Source organism: Monodelphis domestica, chromosome 8 (genome assembly GCF_027887165.1).
Source record: "Monodelphis domestica isolate mMonDom1 chromosome 8, mMonDom1.pri, whole genome shotgun sequence".
NCBI lineage: Eukaryota > Metazoa > Chordata > Mammalia > Didelphimorphia > Didelphidae > Monodelphis > Monodelphis domestica.
The window spans coordinates 231,934,662-231,953,406 of record NC_077234.1 but is presented as its reverse complement, the minus strand read 5'-3'; the positions used below and the strand labels follow the sequence as shown (position 1 = coordinate 231,953,406).

Genomic DNA, 18,745 nt, shown 5'->3' with positions numbered 1-18,745 from the left:
ATGGAGATTGACGAAAAAAAGTCAAGAGAAATTTGTTCACCTTTTTTCTACTCAAATGGTGATGACCCTAGTTTAGACCCTCTTGTATTTATAATTAATCTTCCTGACTTTAGTCCCTTTCCCTCCAACATTTTCTTCTTATTTGTCAAAATAATCTTAAACACAGTTCTAACCATGTAATGGGTCAATTAGTGGCATAGTAGATAGGGTCTGAAGTCAGGAAGTTCAAATCTGGCCTCAGACACTTACTAACAGGGTGACCCTGGGCAAGTTATGTCACCCTTTGCTCCAGTTTCCTCATCTATCAAATGAGTTGAAGAAGGAAATCGCAAACCACTCCAGTATTTTTGCCAAGAAAATCCCAGGTCCGTAACTTCTGCATCAAGTTGTTTTACTTGTCTCTGCATGTCTCTTGATTTATTGCATTTGCCATCACTCACAGCTTGTACTAAATTTTCACCATTTCTTAACTGTTTCCTCTTAATTTTAACAGCAGTCTCTTTTTCACTATGGCTTCTATCTCCATGTACCAAACTAAATACACTATAAGCCTGGCTTTGTAATTCTTTCCTAACCATGTCTGAATATTTAGGTTTGGCTCCTGATTTAATAGCATTTCTCATTTCTTATAGATCTGTTGCCTGTTGAGTGGATTTCAGAGTACAATGCTGAAAGCCAGTGGGACTTTGCTTTTTGTATTTAGCTTGTGTGGTTTTGTTGTCATTTACTTCATATTTCTATTTCAGAAAACAGTCTTTGATCAGGTGTTCTGTCTTATGGCAGAAAAAACATTGTCTAGTTTCTCTCTGCACTGTCCTTGGATTATAAGTAGGTTTTTGTGTATGTCCTAATAGTATTCAGCTTCTTGATTTCCTCAATCTCCTTGTCTCTTAAATTTTTCTCTGTTACCTCTAATTTTTCCTTTAAATCCTGCATCTCTTTATTTTGTTCTAAATGATTGTCATGAAGGTAAGTCTCAGTTTCTCATAATTCATTCAAACTCACTGTATCATACTTTGGCAAATAATGTCTGAAAAACTTCTTTAAGTGAGGTGTGCAACCTTTTAAAAACTGTCTCCTCACGTGACTTACAGATTCATCAGTGTTTGCCTCTAAACCCATTATTGATTCAGTCATTTCAGAGAGATGATCTATAAATGAAGCTGGATGTTCCCCTATATTTTGCATTATTTTGTCAAATGAACAGTTGCTTGGAGCAAGTCTTCCTTACATTTTCTTAAGTAGGTCATGCTGGTGGGATTAGCAAAATCAAAGTCTTCCCTTTGCTCCTCTGTGGGCCAACTAGTCAGGTTGTTTTCTGACCTGGTCTTTTCAATGATTTGGCAATGCTCATGGGAGCTAAACAGTTCTGACAAGAGAAATTCCACATCTTGGAAATCTGGGTCAAAAATTCGGAAAGCACGTTTGAGTTCTTTCTGAGTCTTATAGGGCTGATGGATAAATTTTGGAACCCATTTCTTCAGGGAATCTAACGCCTGGGTTGTAAACTGTCTATGCACCTTTGTGCATAGACACAACCAGCTGTACTTGATAACACATATAACACACCAGCTGTACTTGATAACTAGGTAACATCTTTTAATGAAAACATTTTCTCAGGTTCACCAGTTGACTTAGTGTCCTTGTCACTGTCATTTCCCTAAGCATTAGCCTTTTGTTTTCTTTGTCTTTATGTCTTTCTCTTTGGGTGCACTATCTGCCTGGTCATGTCCATTATCCTTTATCTGGTCTAGCCCTTTTGCCTTCATAAATTCTTCAAACATATTCTTTACTAAGGTTTCCAAGTTAGTATCCACCACCATTATCTTTGCTGTCTGTTTAGGGATCACAAATCTACAGATGTTCTTCAGATAAGTCTGTGTCTGTATAGCAGCCATAGAAATGATATAAACCTGAGTCATAATCTGCCAGAGGACAGTTTCTTTTTGGAATGGCATTTGTGGTATGAACATCGTGGTGTTGCCAAGGTATTCCACCAAATCTACAATCATGGTGGTTATTTTACTGTATAGGACATTGTAGATACAATAACAAGCAATGACTGCCAACACATCTACCCCACAGGGCACTTGCTTAAACATTTGCTGTTATTTTAGAGATTGTAAAGTTCAGTCAGTCTGAGGTGCCAAATTGTAATAGACAATATATGGGGGTATATTTGATGAGTAAATGATAACTAATGGATCAGGCAGTTATCTTGTTTCTTTTGTCTACCCTCCTTTCTATATACCTCCCTTCCTCCCTTTTCCTCCCTCTTCTTCAGCCTCCCTTCTTCCCCTCTTCTTCCCTTCAGCTTCCCCTTCCCTTTTTCTTCTTCTGGTTTTCTAAATCAGTCAGGGTAAGTTAATGTTGTCTCAAATGAAAATAATCTTTCTCTTCTTTATCTAAGTAAGGGTTTATTTGGGAAAGATGGAGGATGGAGGTAAGAGGGGTGGAAGTTTCCCTATTTCTACAATTAGCTTCAGATTGGAGGATATTGAGAGAAATGGTTGATAGTTCTAGTATTTCAGTCACTATCACCAACAGAGCAAGTCAGAGAGACATATGGACTATTATCCTTCTCCTTTTTCTGCCTTCAAAGTCACCAGCCCACCTCCAGCTTGATTATTCCAAGTCCCAGAGATTAACCCAGCTTCTTCCTTCCCTGATTCAAAGGCAACCAGGAAATCAGTCAGGACCCGGATACAAAGGCAACCACCATCAGCTAAGACCAGAAATCAGTTGTTTCCCTGTAACATGCCAAATCAGAATCTTCATTTGATTGACAGTCACCACTCAGCCACTGCTTCTGTCCTTTCGCATGCCTTGTAATTTCTCTCTTTTCCACAAGAAGGAAATGGAGGTGAAGTTTTGGTATTTGAAGAGAGTAAAGGTTGATACAAATCACTGATGGGAATGTCTAGGTAGCCAAAAAGAAATAAATATGGTGGAAGCTAAGGGTGAGGGCAAATTGAGGTTATAAAGTATTCATTTGTGGTAGATCCAGTTAGTAAAGTTTTCTGATTTGTTCCAGCAGCAATGAGTGATTTGAGAGAAAAGGAGACATTGGGGACTGCATAAGGGTTCATTAGGGAACAATGAAAAGACGAGGAAGCAAGAAATCCAAGGGTGGCATATCATGCATTGTGGAAGAAGAAAATCATAGGATCACAGCTATGAGGAGAGGGACGAGAGGGGTGATGAACTGGAAGAGCAAGGAAGAGCTTAACTCAAGGTCAAAATGAAGGTAAAATTCAGACAATTAGCCATTTGTTAAAACTAACTAAAATTTGAAGGAGAGGAAGGGAAGAATGAAGTATTTTTGATTGAACACATATATAAGTTCTCTCTGAATCTTCCTTGACAATTTTTTTGAAATTGCATTTTTTCATAGTAACATTTATTTTCAATATAGTATTTCTGGCATCTATTTATAAATTACAATCTTCAAAATTGAAATGAGGGGCAGCTAGGTGACTTAGTGGCCAGAGGACCAGATCTGGAGATGGGAGTTCAAGTGATTTGCTCAAAATTTTTTAGACAAGTGGGATTGACATTTTTAAACATTCAATCAAATCAAATTCAATGACTATACATTGAATACTTACTATCTATAGTACAGTGCTAGGTAATTTAGGAAATGCAAATGTGAATAAGACATTGGTCCTGGCCTCAAAGAGGATATAATCTAGTAGAGGAAATGCACAGAAATAACGTAATTATTTTCTAATACATATAGTAAAGTTGTAGGATATATATATGTATATATATATACATAGGTTATAGTATTACATAGTTTATACATAGTATAATTACATTATAGTATGAAATGATGGCACAGAAATTCAAGGACTTCTGACAGCAAAGGCACCATTCACGTAAGGAAGCCATGTTATCTTGCTATGTATGTGATTTACTTTCTTTGGTACTATGCTCATAATTCAGTCTTTTCATGAACTTGCTGAAAAAGAATAATTAAGCAAAGTCTCATACCTCCCTTGCAAATCTTTCCCCTTTTCAGAATTGCAAGATTAGCACAGATGGCTTTATCCCTTACATGGCTTTATCACACCTGATGTTAGTTTTAATCAAGCTCCTTCAATTCCATTTTTTTGCATAATTTCTTCAAGTAGTAAAAAAGACAGATGGAATTTTGATTTTTCATGGAATGTTGTGGATTCTAGTCTCATGCCTATTGCTTAAAAATCTGTATGACCCTCTGAAAGTCAATTGACTGTCACTTTTTTCTCAAATGTAAAGAGGTGATCTATAAAGTGTTATGCACTACTGTGAACTATAAAGCAGACATGTATGTTTATATGCATATGTTTATATATAGTACATGTATGTATGTATATGATATTTAGATAGAAAATAGCTATAGAGATAGAGATAAAGGATAGATGAAGAAATAGAGACTGTTGATAAGCTGATATACAAGATAGATGAATGATAAAGATTGATTGATTGAGATAGAAGAAAGAATAGATAAATAAAAAATAGAGAGATTTTGTTATTTAGTCATGCTTGACTCTTGGTGACCCAATTTGGTGTTTTCTTGGCAAAGATACTGGAGTGGATTGGCATTTTCTTCTCCAGCTCATTTTACAGATTAAGGAACTGAGGCAAATAGGATTAAGTGATTTGCCCAGAGTCACACATCTGGGAAGTATCTGAGTCCAGATTTGAACTTAGGAAGATGAGTCTTTCTGACTCTAGGGATAGCGATCTATCCACTAAACAACCCTGCCACCTCACAATAGTGAGAAACGGATAAATTCACATTCTGTTATTAACAGCTAAAGCCTCCTTTCAATTAAAAAAATCATTTAAACCATTTTCCCTAAATTCCTCCCACACAATTTAACAGCCAAAATCTCCTTTTGATAAAAAAAATCATTTAAACCAAATTTCCCCAAATTTCTCCCTCACAACTCAACTTTAAATAGAGGTTTTTCAAGTCCACCACAAATATTCCCTTACTGATATTGTCTTTATAATGAAGATCATGCAATTAGCACTATTTTGTCGAGGTACTGTGGCAGATTGGAAAGAATGATCAATCTCTAATTAGAAGGTTTGAGCTCTAGTTCAAACATTTATTACATGTGTGACCTTAGGCAAGTCATTTGACCTCTTTAAAGATATCCTCATCTGTAAATGGAGAGGTTGTATATATAAGATACTTTTTATCTTGAAATATTAGATTCTGTGACCTCAAGATGAAATAAATATTATTGTTTCCTAATATATGTATAATATGATACATAATAATATATAAGATATACATATGTTGCCTTTTCCTATATCTCTACACACATGTGCCTACATACAAACATACAATATAAACACATTCATATACGTCCTACACACACGGAGTAGAGTACTAGCTTTCAAAATCCAAGTCCACCTCTGCCTCTTTGACAAAGGAAAAAAAAATTAAACCCCAAAGGTAAATATTTTTCTTCTAACTACGAAACAAGCCAAGGGAAATAAATGTGACGGATCAGGGTACACTTTCTTATTAAGAAGATAAAATGATCAAATAGTTCTAAGGAGATAAATATGATCCTGTAGCATTAAGTGCATGGGGAAAATGCCAGGAAGCTGCAATTCATAATTACAATTGCTTGAGGCTCGGTGAAAGGATTTTATGAGCAACAGCTAAATAAATGGAAGTTCCACAGTCTTTTAGGAGCAAAGTTAATCCATAGTTCTGTGCAAAAGCAGTCTGTCATTACCCCTGTTTGTTTGCTAACATTAATGGTATTGCCAATAAAGTAGAGCTACACAGAGTCATGACATTCCTTCGGAGCTGAGCAGCGGTTTTCATCTGCACATCTCTCAGCCCTCTGGACGAGAAATGAGTCCTATTTACAAATAGAAACACTGCGAGCTGCTTGGAAGGGAAGCTTAGTGAGTCAGCAGCAGGGCCAAGAATAGATCCCAGAAACTGAGCCTCTGTTATTTCCCCTGCTAATCACAAGTTCACACTATCTCTCCATGGTGACAGATTACTGAATCTTATTAAGCGAGCAAGGCAAGCAAAAGGGTGACGAGGTGGAGTTAAATGCATAGTCTTTTGATACTTGTGGATTTCAGAATATGCTTTTATTAGAATCACACAATGTCATAGCTGGAAAAGACCTTAAAGTCATCTGATGCAAGGAAGAGAATAAGCAATGCAACTGGCTCTCTTCTTTGCAGAACTGGGGGTGGGGGGGGGCGTTGCGGGCATACAAGAACACATATCTTTGACAGACTCAGTGAATAAGTTGGTTAGTTTTGCTGACCCGAATTTTTTTTTTCACCATCTTCTTTCTCCCATTTTTAATTCATTGTCACAAGGATTGGCTTGCTGAATAGGGCAGAAAGAGGGATGTATTTTCAAGTGAATTTGATATAAAGCAAAAGATACCAAATATATATTTTCTAAAAGACTATCTGTTGTGCCGTTCTCACTTTATAGGAGAGGAAATTGAGACCTAGGAAGAATGATTTGCAGTTTTTTGTTTTTCCCTCAAAATGCCAGCTTTGGAGGAAGAGACCCAGCCCTCGTTTTCTCCCAAACTGCCTCCCTCCAAAAAAGCCCCAACAAAACCTGAGAGGATTTCTGCTATTTCTATCTAATGTGAATATGTTTACTTTAAAGCCTTGGAGAGCTATGATTTTTGTCAATGTGGGCACTCTTTCCATCAATACATTTTGCAATCCCTACACAACTCAGGGATAGATAAGCTCTGAGAGGCATTGGATTGAAAAGTTCATAATGCTGCACCTAAACTTGTGATGATTCATGTTAAACATGCCAGGCTGGTCTTCAGATGACAGACTTTAAGATGGTAAGCAGATCTCTGTTGAAGTCTTTTTTTGCCAATTTGATAGGACCTGGCAGAAGACTCTGCTTTTCTGGCTTTGCTGGCATCATCTTTGAGAAGGTAGTTTGTCAAAGCTCTTCCTATAACATGTCAACCCAAACTGAATCCTGCAGGTGTAGCCTGAGCATTGTTCATGATTTCCACATAGATGGCTGACAAAACATTAGTAACTTCCTTTCTGAAATGATGAGTAAGAGAGCAACAAATAGTAAGAATATTTGAATTTAGAATATGCATTCCACGTATTTCAGAAATAGAAAAGATATTTATGATAACATGGTAAGTTAAAAAACAATTGAATCTAGCAGATTGGCTAACATGACAGCAAAGGAAAGTAATGAATGCTGGAGGGGATGTGGCAAAGTCGGGACACTAATGCATTGTTGGTGGAGTTGTGAATTGATCCAACCATTCTGGAGGGCAATTTGGAACTATGCCCAAAGGGCACTAAAAGACTGCCTGCCCTTTGAACCAGCCATAGTACTACTGAGTTTGTACCCCAAAGAGATAATAAGGAAAAAGACTTGTACGAGAATATTCATAGCTGCTTTCTTTGTGGTGGCCAAAAATTGGAAAATGAGGGGATGCCCTTTGATTGGGGAATGGATGAACAAATTGTGGTATCTGTTGGTGATGGAATACTATTGCGCTAAAAGGAATAATAAAGTGGAGGAATTCCATGGAGACTGAAACAACCTCCAGGAAGTGATGCAGAGCGAGAGGAGCAGAACCAGGAGAACATTGTGCACAGAGACTGATACACTGTGGTACAATCGAAGGTGATGGACTTCTCCATTAGTGTCAATGCAATGTCCCTGAACAATCTGCAGGGATCTAAAAAACACTATCCACAAGCAGAGGACAAACTGTGGGAATAAAAACACCGATGAAAAGCAACTGCTTGACTACAGGGGTGAAGGGGATATGACTGAGGAGAGACTCTAAATGAACACCTTAATGCAAATACCAACAAAATGGAAAAGAGTTCGGACTGAGGACACATGTGATACCCAGAGGAATCACACATCGCCATTGTGGGGAGGGGGGGGAAGAAAATGATCTTTGTTTCAATGAATAATGTTTGAAAATGACCAAATAAAATGTTTAAAAGGAAAAAAAATTGAGGGCCTTCTCTCAGGCAAGTAAGGAGATAAATTCTAGGGATGGAAAGAAAGACAAAAGCATTGCTTGCCCTCAGGGAGTTTATAATCTAATGGGGAATCTACATATACATATATATCACTGTGTAAAATAATATGTGCATGTATGACAGATTGCCAAGATAGTCAACAGAGCAAAACACTATCATTAAGAAGGACTAGAAAAGGCTTCTTGAAGAAGATGGCAGTTTGACTGATTCTTAAAAGAAGCCCTGAAGGCAGCAGGTAGAAATAGAAGGAAAAAAATTCTAAGCCAACGAAACTAAGTACTTAGGAGATGGAATGTTGTATAATGGAAAGCAAGAACAATTTCACTACGATATTTGGAGAGGAGTTAAGTGTAAAATGGAAATGTAAGGAGTCACGTTATGAAGGGTTCTAAAAACACAACAGAGAATTTTCTATTTGATACTGAAGGTAGTAGGGAGCCTGTAGAGTTTGGGTGGTGGAGGTGGGGTGGTGGTTAAAACAGTCATTCTATGCTTTAGGAAAATTACTTTGCTAGACATTTCTTGAATTTATACAAAGTATGGATTTATAAAATGGACAGTATTAACATTTTTTTAAATTTCAATAGGAGTAAAAACCTGAATTTAATTATAAAGATTAAATTGGCATATTGTAAATTTCTTCTTGTCAAAAAGTAATGAAAGCTAGTCTTTCTAAATGATACACATTAAAGTAATGTCACAGATGAATGGATTTCAGAATATTTGTAGATATTCTATTTTTACAAGTCCAAGATGACTTAGTAAGGTTAAATGTGAATTAATAAACAAAACTTAAATTAATTTATCCTGGTAGCTTGTAGTTAATCTTTACACACAATCTCATCATTGTTTCTGAAAGCATAAAGTTGAAAAGGAAATAAAATTTTGAAAGGATAATGAAAGTTTACCATTGAAATCCAACACAGTCCTCCCCTTATACTTCACAGTGAAATGGAGGTTACTCATGTCTCAAACATTATGAAAAGAAGAAGCTTTGATGGAAGTTACCTAACTGGAAAAGCTTTGAGTAGGTAATGGAATGGAAAGTATGATTTCTGTATGAGGACCAGAGAGATGTTACTAGTTTCACCAAAGTGAATTATGGGATCAAGAAGCGTTTAATGATCATCTAGTATTACGGAGAGGGTTGATAATCTGAGATAATGGAGGGAATAAGAACAACAATGAAAACTTCAGATATTAGATGCTTAAATGTCATTTAGTTGGCAATATTTTCTTAAGCCTTAAAATGGAAAAAAGACTTAAATAGCAAGTTTGTGAAATGTGGTATATGTCTGTTTCCAAAATTAGTTTTTTGATGATATTTTTTTCAGCCTAAAAGATGTAACTATGTCTAGCAATATACTTCACAGTACTCCACACCTGGTGGGAACAATACAATCTGTCCTCACATCTTGGAGAACTTTGAAACACTCAAAGGAAAAACCGATTATTTTCCTTTGAACACATGTACCATGTAACATTCCTGGTGGTTTTTATTAAAATGAACACTGGTCTGGGTCAGAAGATATTCATTTCACATGTAAGGGAAAAGACTTCCAACAGGAATAAAAGTAGATTACTAAAATGACCTCCCATGAAAACACAAATATAGAAAGATAGCTTCCTTTAAAATCTGAGGGAAAATCCATTTGTTTGCAAATGAAACATCTAGAAATTAGAATATAACCACCCTGGAATTGTTTTTAAGGCTATAGACTACAGAAAACTTCCTATACACTAATAAATCTAAACCTCCCAGAGCTGGTCTCTGAGGATCAAATCTCTATTTTAAGTAGATTTGACAGGAAGGCAATTCAGGTCATGTAACTCTTCAAAGTGTTTCCTTACCTATAAGGCGACAATGTGACTGACATACAAATCGTGTCTATAGATATCCCAAATCTACTTTGTTGACAAAGGAATGGGGCTGAAAGACTTATCTTTTGTCACAGAATGCTGAATGACTCAAACTTCCAGTTCTCTGGACTTCTTATCATGGTTCTTGACATTTTATCTTGCCATGATTTTCAGTTTTGAAAAAATTTAATAGTCTTAAAACTTTTCCTTTGTATTACTAGATTGCGTCCAGCTTTTGATCATTTCTTTTGGCTCATATTCCCATGTGTATATATACTGCTTCCTTCCAGTTTGTCTCCTGATGTGGGATACACGGATCTCTAGTATTCATATAGACTAGTTCTCTTTGAAGGCATGAATTCATGTTACTGATTTGAAATGAAATAACTCTATAAATCCAAAATCCAAACTACTCATCCTGATCCTTTGTACTGACCACAGGTATCTAATAACGAACTACACCACTTCTGGTTCATTTCTATGTCTGTTATTTCCCCTCTTCCCTTAGAGTAGTAGTATAGAATAATTGAAAGTATCCAGGATTTGGAATTGGAAAAGGATTTGGTTTCAAGTCCAAAATCTGATGATCATTATATGTTGTTCAGTCATTTTTCTGTTGTATTTGATTCTTTGGGACCCTGTTTGAGATTTTCTTGGTAAAGATACTGGAATAATGTGCCATTTGCTTCTCCAGTTCATTTTACAGATGAGGAAACTGAGTCAAACAGGGTGAAGACTTGCCCAAAATTATAAAACTAGTGTCTGAGGCTAAACTTAAATAAAGGAAAATGAGTCCTCCTGACTTCAGAAAGCACTCTATAAATTGCATCACCTACCTGCCAAAGAACCACAAATAATGTTTGTTGATGGTTTTAGATATTTGCTGTTTATTATTTTTAGGAAAGGCCCTTCTATTCCTATACTTTCTAGTGTTTTCAATATGAATGGGTGTTGTATTTTATCAAAGCCTTTATCTGCATCTACTGAGATAATCATGTTATTTTTGTTGGTTTCCTTATTAATATGGTCAATTATGTGGATGGTTTTCCTAATATCAAACCATCCTTGCCTTCCTGGTATGAATCCTACCTGTTCATAGTGAATAACCCTCATGATCACTTGCTGGAGTCTTTTTGCTAGTATCGTATTTAAGATTTTTGCATCTATATTCATTACATCCCTTTCTCTTTCTGCACTGCATAGAAATAAAAAGGAATTTTGCCATCTTATTGATCTCAGAAATAATAGGAAAATTATAGAATGTGTTAAGAGTTAGTCCTTGGCATTTTAGACTTTGTTGGAAAAAGAATTTTTTTCTTTTCCCTGAAGTTCACATCCACTGCTCAGAAGCCCTTGGAATCCTGTAATTTTTGTTAAAAATTATAGATATTCTAGCAATAACTTCCTGATACAACAATATCTAATAACAATGACATGAACTTAAATTATGCTTTCATTATATTATTTTAAGGATCACTGGCAAACCCTGACAATGTTTAAAAGTATATAAAGATAAATATTTTTAGGTGTTTATATTCTCTCTGATTTTTGAAAAGTTGCAAGTGGAGGATCATTCTACTTAAGCTGATCTCACTACATGAATTATGAAGACTGAGAATACGTTGATAGCTTAGTATTATAATCAAATGAAACAATGAAATGAATCCTGCTCAAATTTAGTAATATGCACATGCAAGATTGTGTTTCATGAAAATGAGACATGAAGCATAAGCTTATGAGGGGTGCCAGTCCTGGAGTCAGGAAGATCTTTCTTCCTATGTTCAAATATGACTTTAGATTCTCACTATGTGATCCTGGACAAATAATTTAACTCTGTTTGCCTCAGTTTCCTCATCTATAAAATGATCTGCAGGAAGAAATGGCAAAATACTCTAAGATCTTTGCTAAGCAAATCACAAATGGGATCACAAAGTGTCAAAAACAACTGAAAAATACATGAAAATAATGCTTGTAAAAGTAGAGGGGATATTAGAAACTGCCAAGTACAATAAATTAATTTTACAAAGAGGATGCAAAAAGTGAAGGTGAAGACATCTAAAATCAAACTTAACTAACATCACAATTTTTATAAAGGAAGAGTTCTTAGACAAGCTGGATCTTAGTTCAGCACCCTCAGAGAGAAATCCTTGTCTGTTTTTTTAAACCTATTGTTCCTTTACTAGAGGAAGGGATTTAGACTTGGAACTGGAAGGCACCTTAGGGATCAAACCACCATAACCATCTCTAGTTCTTTTCTGCCTTGGACCACAATGGACATAGCCTAGATCCCCAAACAGCCAGGAACTGTGATTCCTTTTAGACCATTGTCATTGAGTAAGTACGCCACTTTTGGGAAAGAGAAACTGGTCATCCCTACTATTACCAATACCAACTGCCTCTCACAATGCCAACCACTCATAGGAAGATAAGCCCAAGTGTTCCAGAAATAGCTGAGTTGCTCCAACTCAATTGCTTTTCAAGTCCTCTATAGCCATCATCCAGTCAGAAAGCCCTCATGAGACATAATTTAACAACATCTTTGTAAATTAAGTAGGTTTAACTTCTTTAGCAATTACACTACTGAAGACTCTAAAAAGAAAGTTCATAACCACAAATTCCTTGATACTGTCAAATGGTTCAACATCAGTTGGAAATGATGTAAGAGAAGCTGCATTACCATTAAACCACTGGTCTTTTATAACTGATTTGTAGCTGAAGCCTTCTATCTATGTTGTGTCCCCCCAACAAAATAGGACCTTCTTGAGCGAAGGGGCTATCGAGATTTTCTATTTGTATCACTCAGCACTTCACACAGTGCTTAGTACATAACCATTGATTCAATTACTGTTTTAATTATTTAATTAAAAGATAACCATATATAATATAAATATTTATTATTTGTTACATATAATTCATATTATATAATATGTGATTATACTAATAATTATTAAATGAAATGTTTCATCATTCATTAATTTAAGCCATTTCTTCCCAGTCCGTTGAAGTTAAGGATTTCAGTGTAGATTCTCTTACTAAAATAAAGGTTTCTTTCTGATGTTCTTGAGGGAAAGGGAGGGTTATATGATTCTCTTTTTCTTTCACCTTTAAAAACTGAATTATATGAATAAAATAAAGTTCTATCCCATCACTTGCCAAATCAGAACTTGATGTAATTAAATTTTCATTTGGGATAATAATTAAATAGGTGGGCTAGGGGTGGGAGTGTGAAGGAATGGAATGGTTGTTATATTATCCCCCAAATTAGCACATTAATGTTTATTAACTCAAATGGTCTTCTTAGAGTAGAGACATGGAAGAAAATTATAAAATATGGGCCCTCTGGAATAGGAGAAAGCTAGAGTGAGTTGAGGAATCAGCAGTCAAAAATCTGGAGCAAATAATTTGAACTCTCTAGATCCTGGGGTAGGGGGATAGAAACATAGGTGGGATAGAAGAGCAGAAAGGGTAGTCACAGAGAAAGCATGGAATAGAAAAAAAGCGACTAATTATTTTGCCTAGCACTAACCCAGACATCATCCCTCCTTATGGGACCAATCAGTAATTAAAAGTTGTGCCAAGATGTGTATGTTTTATATGGCTACACAAGGGCATAGTTCAGGAAATTTGCTCGTGAGTTAATTCCTTTAAAGACAAGAGCCAGAGTCTTAGCAGTCTAAAAACCATTCCATGAGTAAAGACAACTTAATAAGAAGCATTTATTAGGCACCTACTATATGGTAGGCACTCTGTATTTAAAGTGAAATGAAAGATTATGCTGAATTCTAAGTTTAGAATCTGAGACCCAAACAAATAGGTACAGAAAACTTTCAGTATTAAACTGAATATTGAAAAGATTAAATCAGCCTGATCATGTTCACCTATTTGTGTTGCACCCATTTGGGTTTTTCTTGGCAAGGATGCTGGAGTGGTTTGCCCTTTCCTCTTACAGCTCACTTTACAGATGAACAACTGAGGCAAATAGGATTAGGTGAGTTTCCTCGAGTCACTCAGCTAGTAAGTGTCTAAGCTGGATTTGAACTCCAGGTCTGGTGCTAGTTGCCCCTAAATAGTTATCAATAGGGTGTGATTTAAGGGGCACTTTGGGAAAGGCTTCCATCTAAAACTCTATTGTTCATCCACATGTTAAGAGTGTTCTGAAATTCCTCCTTAGGGATGGCTTTCTTTGGTATTTTTCACTAAAGGAATAAGAGTTTCCTTTCTCCTTCCCACTCCAAATCGTTGCAATTTAAACAAAATAAAAGCTTTCTAGAAAGGTTTATGCAGCTCTCTCCCTTTATGGAAGAAGACTGAAATGGAAGGAGGAATGAACTTGTACTTAGAAGTGTCAGCTCCAATGTTATGGGGTTGTAGGCAGGTCACTTCATCTTTGAGGGTCTCATGCCTAACCTTGGACTAATGATATTAATAATAAGTTCATAGGGTTTCTCACAAGACAACATTTTTGTAATGAACAGCAAGCTAATTATAAATCACTTTTCATTATATTGACATATGAGGTAGAAAGATAACAGAAGATAACAGATTTAATGCTGGCTTGTCTTTCTTTTTTTTTCATTTTCTTGATAAAACCTCATCATCAACACATGTCCCTACTACCTGCTGGCTGGCATGAAATGTGCTAACGTGTATTTTTTGCCCCAGATGATTCCTCTTCTGAATTAAAGCTTAATGAATTATTTTTATGTTGGCTTTTGGATAAAAGACATCAAACAAAGAACCATAAGTAATCAACTGAAGCACAAAAATACGTTTAAAAATCTTCATGAAAGGCTTTTGAATAATTCAAATGAAATTCTGGTCTCAAAGGAAAATCAAATTTCACACTGAATCAAGGATTTTCCCCTCTGTGGCTTGGGTTTGTCAAAAATTAGAAAACTGCAAAACTGATAAAAGGCACTTTGATAGGAATTTGTTAATGAATCACAGTGGGCTATGAGAGTAAGATGGGTGAGTGTCTGATTTACAGCATGGCACTATTAGCATTGGAAGCAAGAAGCAGAGCCTTTAAAATTATAACTGGGTCTTTTACAGTGGCTTCTTTAGAGAAATCACTTTTTTCTTTCTCTTTCACTTAGCCAAGATATATTCCAGTGAAATTGCTGAGGTGTTTAAAGGAATATGGATGCTATGTTGCTTTGACAGAGGCAAACACCTTCTCTATAAAGTGTCTGAAATTTGGTACAATGGAGAGAATGCTGGATTTAAAATCCTGGGCCTTGGTGTGAATCATGGTGCTTCCACTTGCTACTTCTATCATACTAGCTGAGTCACTCAAAACTCATTGTCTCTCAGTTTATTCATTTCTAAAAAAAAGGCGGATTTGGGCTACATGGTCTCTGACATCCCTTAAAATTTTATAACCCCACAAAACTGGGTGCAAAGATTTCCTCTGTATATGGTGATTATGAAGGAAGGATAGACAGATATTTTCCCATTTAGAATGTTAATAATTTAGAAGGTGTTTTGGTTAGACTAAGCTTCAATAAGAGCATATCCACCCCCAAAACACAAGTGGTCATTCTTTTTCTCATGCAGATCTTCTCAGGGTCATCTTCAGTTCTTCACTTTCATTCACCTCAGATATCCAATCAGATTCTGGGTCTTTTTGATTCTACTTTTGAATCTACTTTGATTTTACAAAATCTCTTAGTCTATTCCTTTATATCTCCTCACACAGTCACCACTCCTCTTCAAGTCCTTATGTTTAGAGCAGAGTATTGGAACAGTTTTCTAATTTAACTCAGTGTCTCATTCTTTCCTTTTCCAGTTCTATCTTCTATTCAACTGCCAAAGGGTTTTCCCAAAAGTATAGCTCTGATTGTGTGATTACCCTGATCAATAAACTTAAGTGGCTCCCAATTAAGATCTAGGAACAAGTATCAATTGATCTGTTAAGAATTTAATGGTCTTCAATCAGAGGTGTCAAAATCAAATAGAAATAGATCCATGAGACATATAAATTGACTAAACTACAAGTTAGCATGGTAGACATTTTGTATTTTTTATATTTGGTTAACTTTTCTCAATTATATTTTAAATTGGTTTTGAAGTCAGGAGTTTTTATGCCCACAAATTTTATACTTTTGCTCTTTATAATATGGCAATAATCTGCTTTTCATTTTTATTTTTAGCTTGATGATACATTACTCCCTACTTGTCCTTTATGATCCTGCCAATTGGCATCATTATGATTCTTCATGTATGACACATCTCGCATCTCTGTACCTTTTTACTGACTGGTCCCACTATCTGGAAAGCACTATCACATCATTTTAGAATCCCTCATTTTCAAAATCAGGTCTGATAACATCTTCTACATGAAGTCTTCCTGGAACTCATCTGCTAATGCTTCCCCCATCCCCAAATTAGTCAGTCCAAATTTAATTTGTAGATATTCCCATTGTGGCTCTATGTATTTATATACAACATACATATGCCCACATGTAGATATATGCATACACACACATAGTTGTATACATTCATATATGTGCATATGATATATCCATATATAATACATATTATATATTTTTATACTATCCATATATATGTATAATATATCTATTATATATCTATGTAATATATACACACAAAAAGGGAAACAGTTCTTCAGGAAGGTTATACTCTATGTAAAATAACAAAATATAGATACAAATGATAGCTACAGACATTAATATGGCTATGAATGTAGATAAAGATGTAAATTTAAATGTAGGGATAGGCACACATTTAGGCATAGATGTACCTATGAGAGTAGACAGACATAGACATAAATAGTTGATAGAGACACAAATATAAAACTAGATATAGATACGAGTGATATATATTATGTAATTAGAGATATAGCTATAGAAAGATGTATACATATATGATATGAATTCATTATAAATATGAACAGGTATATAGAAATGAATATGTATAAGCTTAGCTATAAATAAAATATATAGAGGATATATAGAATAAATATACATATATCAGATAAATAGACAGGTTGAGATATATATAGAGAGAGATGAATAGATAGAAAAATAGAATGATAGACATACACAGATACAGATAGATGGATAGATAGATAGATGGATAGATAGATGAATGGATGAATATAGATACATAGAGAGAGATGGATGGATGGATAGATGGGTAGATAGATATAGATAGATAGATAGATAGATAGATAGATAGATAGATAGATAGATAGATGGATAGATAGAGAGATGGATAGATAGAGAGATGGATAGATAGATGGATAGATAGAGAGATGGATAGATAGAGAGATGGATAGATAGATGGATAGATGATATACACGGAGTCCTCAAAAGACTGTGACATTTTTGTCTTTATATTCTCAGTATCTAGTTCAGCGTTTAGCACACATAAGAATGGAAAGAAATGTTTGTTTAATGCTTGATTTATATATACAACTAGTTTTCAAAAGAAGAACTTTAAACTATCATTGACCGTCAGAAAGCAATCAGAAAGTTTGCTTCTAATTACTAAAGAAAGAAATATAAATTTAAGTAATTCTGCAGTTTCACTTCACACTCAGCAAACTGGCAAAGATGACAAAAGTTGGAAATAGTGTTGAGAGGCTGTGGGAAGACAAGAGACAATAAACTGTTAGTAGAACTGTTAATTGGTTCATTCTTAAGGGACAACAATTTGGATTTATTTGAGGAAAGTTTCTAAACTGTTGAATCCCTTTGAACCAAAGCTCCCATTGCTGAGGACATACACCAAGGAGAACCAAGCCAGAAAGAAAGGTCTGTGAGGTTTGGCGGAAGATATTTTTATTCTAGCAAAGAGCAAGAAACAAAGTGGGTGTCCACTGATTATATACTATAATAGATTAAAAATCTTAAACCACCTGCAAGATAGTTTGATTACTGAAAGTAACAGAAAATACTTGTCAATAGACTTTCACCTTTATAGTTCCCTGTGGCTACCATGATGAGACTTCAGAGACTTAGCCTTGTGTCTTATCTATTCCAACTTCTAGATTAGATTCAACAGTCTTTTCCCCTACTTCTGAAAAGCAGGTGTAATTTGTGTCTCTTTAAATGTCTCTTAATATACTGAATCGCAATAGACACAGGTGAGAAAATTGCCTCAACTACATCCATTCACTTCCTGTGGCATTAATGGCCTTCCCCACTCATATTGTTCTTACCTATTCCACTGTGTTATTGTTAATTATCTCACCTTATATATGAATACTATTTCCTCAAATGGGTTTTGAATTTTTCTGGGAGTGGTGGGGAAGTGGGAGTACCATCCTGTACTCTAAGCACCTAACACAGAGGAGGCTTGAAATCCGTGTTTGACAATAATGATAAACATTAGACCCAGAAGATGTACCAGGGAATTAGATGTTGAGAATTTTTCATTTAGGGAGAATGTTTGTGAAATGAAATGTGACACATTATGGAATCGAAATACAAGTTTGTCTGCTTGGGAGGTACTGAGTCCAAGGAAAAAAGCTTGATTTTAGCCCTGATAGCAATCTGAGTTGTGGCAATAGAAATAAAGAAAAAAAGGACTTGTGAATGAGTTTGTCTAATTTTGATAGTTTCATTATTCTGCATTCATAAAATAGTAAAGGCTTTGGAAGGAAACTGAATCTAAACAGAATCAATAAAGGGGAAGACCAGGGAAAGATGTCAAGGACACTGGCCCCAAATGTTAGCGAAATGGAGGAAAAGAAGGCGAAGAGTAAGTAGATTCTAAGAGCTGTCACTAAAGGATGGAGAAAATTAATTTAGGCAAAAAGAAGGAGATGAGTGTTTTAGAAAGGCTAACAACAAGAAAAAAAGAATTTTGTCAGGGAAGTTCAAAGTACATA

The 18,745-nt window shown here is 35.4% G+C and overlaps 1 protein-coding gene across 2 annotated transcripts in view; it reads right to left on the bottom strand.

Moving 5' to 3' along the window:
• Positions 1-18,745, bottom strand: part of FRMPD4 (FERM and PDZ domain containing 4) — a 742,306-nt gene that overhangs the window by 366,875 nt on the left and 356,686 nt on the right. The gene's annotated exons all lie outside the window — the stretch shown is intronic.